Here is a 3,115-nt window from a genome sequence, read left to right as displayed (position 1 = left end):
TTTTTTTTCAGAACTGGGGATTGAACTCAGGCCCTTGTGCTTGCTAGGGAAGCGCTTATTCCACTGAGCCATCTCCCCGGCCCAATTCTGTATTATTTCTAATGTTTTATCTATCATTTTTTTATTCTCTTTGAAATAAAAAAAACATATAATCCCAGTGCTGGGGAGACTGAAAACAGGAGGATCACTATGAGTCCGAACTGCATAGTGAGACCCCGTACCAAATACACAAAAAATTAATTAATTAAAATAAAATAAAAAACAAAGAGAGGAGACTGAATAATAAGGCCATTAATTATCCAGATATTTGCTCATTTCATTGAGGGGAACAAACAGATACAACTTATGTGCGCAGTACTCCAGAGATTTGACAAAGACTATCAGAGCAAGGAAAAGTTAACGGAATATGAGGAGTCAGGAGGTGGCAGGTGTCATAACAAGGGAGCAGTGGCAGGCAAGCACGCATGGGCGGTGGGGATCCAGGAATTACTACGGCTGCGCAGGCATGCAGGTAGTGCACTCATGGGCATGCCAAGAAGCTCGTGTGGCTAGGTGATGTTGGATCCAGGGGAACATGAAAACAATGGCGTCCAAAGGGAGAATTTGCTGGAATCAGACCTTCCAGGCCACCGTACATACTTGGGCTTTCACTGTGAGAGAAACACGAAGCATAAATAAAAATTAAAGCAAAATAAAAGTTTAAAAATACAAAACAGAGAGATTTTTTTGCAAATGGAAGGGGAACCAAGAGATGGAGAGAAGAAAAAGGGGGGGATAAAAGAATTAAGGTGTGTTGCATCCGAGTTCCAACTCCCCAGGACAAGATCGTCTCTGCATAGTATGCACATGTAAAACAAAAATGAAGAAGCGAAGGACCACTTTGCCAATCAAAATACTGCCCAGAAGGGCAAGGAGTGGAAGCAGGGAAGCTCATGAGGAAGTTGTTTGCAGGTAAGAGGCGCAGTTACTAAGCAAGACCCAAGTCACGGCAGCGTCAACAGCTCCATCTGGGAACAGACTGAGGGACCGGATGCAAACGCAGCCTTGCCACAGTCCAAATCCAGACCGGATCCGCCACTCTCTGAAGTGGGGACTGGATAGCCTGGGAGCAACAGGGATACAGCACCACAGATGTAGGCGTCACCCTCGTGTCAACATGTGTGGGTGCTGCTTAGGTGCCACACCACTGGAATGTGCTTCTCACATATTATCTCAATTCACCCTTCTAGTGGCTATGTATTTACAAGAAATTAAGACTTAGACAAGTTATAAGATGCCCAAGGTCATACAACTACAACCAAGAGAGACAGGCGCAGCTACCTCTGTATAACACTAAACTTACCATTTTAATTACTATTTTCTTTTCAACTGTGAAATACAAAGCATAGGATAAAGCTTCTATGGGAAAGAGATAAGAATAAGCATTAGATGATGACTTGTTCCTAGTGGAACTCAAGAAGAACCTGCTGATAATGAATAAACAGAAATATGGATGATGAGCAGATAACAGATTGGCCTTGGGAGAGGAAAAACACTTAAGATTCCATTCCAGGGACTGCAGACTGGACAATGAGTAGTCCACATCTGTACAAGGAGAAATGAGTTTTTAAAAGCAGATAAATCAGATATACATACATTCTGCTGGACCTACAGTAAGGATAGTTCTTAGTATAGTACCTTCCACTGTTATATAAAGACAGACACGAAGATGTATATCATTTTACATAATCCAAGCACTTAATACACGTTTTAAAAAACGCAGACAGCTATAATAACAGAAGTTGGAACTCTTTGTCCAATACAGAAGACCACACAACCTTTTAAATAAAAAGCAACCTTTTAAGTCCATCGATGAAACCACCATAAGTGGCTCTGCATAGATACCAGGATGGTGTTTGTGGTACCCTCGCTAATTTAGAGGATCAAATCCATAAATCACTTCCTGGAGTTTATCTTCACCTTGTTTCACCCCTGAGTGGGTTTCTTCCCTTGTTTTTATCCTGTAGTCTTTGGAACAAACAAAGCAAGTTTTTAAAACAAAACCCAAAAGTAAAGCAGGCCAAGAGGTCCTCCTAAAGCCAGCTTGCCAGTGAAATAGCAAAATATTGATTAACTCTGTAATGTAATAAAATAAATCATCCATGTAATCTTTAAAAATGTGTGGCTCTCCTCAGTAGCATCTGTTTATGATAAAGAATGGGTTGCCATGGTCAAACTCTAAAGACAATGCCAGAGAAGACAATATTGAATGCATGAAGTATGTCTGAGGTGGTTTCTAAGATGATCAGCAATTTAAACAAGCAAATTAAATAAGACTGACAGATACAGGTTTCTGATCACAAGTATTAGATGAAGGAAAATGTCAAAATTCCTAAACGATTTTAAACCGATAAAATAAGTTAGAAAGTATATCCACAGCATTAAAAAGTCAGTATTTTACAGTTGATGGATTTTACAGGATTTCTTGTACTATATACTGTATACATTCAATAAATGGATTGAACTTATTTCTGAAGTCAAAACAAAATCCTAAAAGCTTCTGACAGTCGTTCTGGGATTGTGACAATTCGTAATGAAGAGGAAATTGCACGGGTTTGCGTGCACCATAGTTTTACTCATTGCTTATCCCTTTGAGGTGCCCATGACATAGACATACATAAAGCCCAAAGTCAGCAGGGGGTGTTTACTCCCATCACACCCGCGCACACACAAGCACATACACTCACGCAAGCACACACACGTGGGCACACACGCACGCGATGCTCCACAGAGCGCAGGGCGCCAGCACCAAGGCTACCCCAGGGGTCAGACTCACTCGCAGCCGGTGCCACCGTTCAAAACAGAAACTGGAAAAGGCTCGCACTGCGAGGAAGTTAGCAAACATCCAGCCCTTCTGGAAAGGACGCCCCCTGGAGCGGCGGCTGCTCTTTCCTGCGCAGAACCCGGCTCTCGGGCGGGCGGCCCCGTCCTAGGAATCACTGAGGCGTAGAAAGTTCAAGGTCCGCCCGGGCGGCGCCGCGGTACCGGGCTGCGCCGGGAGGCGGGAGGCTGTGGCTGCTGCTCCTCGCGCGCGCGGCTCCCGCCTCCCGGGCCTTGTCCTGGGGGCGCGGGGGGC

The 3,115-nt window shown here is 43.9% G+C and overlaps 1 protein-coding gene across 2 annotated transcripts in view; it reads right to left on the bottom strand.

Moving 5' to 3' along the window:
- Positions 1-2,871, bottom strand: part of Tmem117 (transmembrane protein 117) — a 533,134-nt gene extending 530,263 nt beyond the window's left edge. Inside the window, exon 1 of one of the 2 annotated variants that reach the window (XM_023723617.1) lies at positions 2,816-2,871. The gene's annotated coding sequence lies outside the window, so the exon portion shown is untranslated. The remainder of the gene's footprint in view (positions 1-2,815) is intronic. The other variant, XM_004638584.2, reaches the window with a different exon arrangement.
- Between the last annotated feature and the right edge of the window lie 244 nt (positions 2,872-3,115).

Source organism: Octodon degus, unplaced genomic scaffold (genome assembly GCF_000260255.1).
Source record: "Octodon degus isolate 3935 unplaced genomic scaffold, OctDeg1.0 scaffold00100, whole genome shotgun sequence".
Lineage (NCBI taxonomy): Eukaryota > Metazoa > Chordata > Mammalia > Rodentia > Octodontidae > Octodon > Octodon degus.
This window is presented reverse-complemented; position numbering and strand designations above follow the sequence as displayed.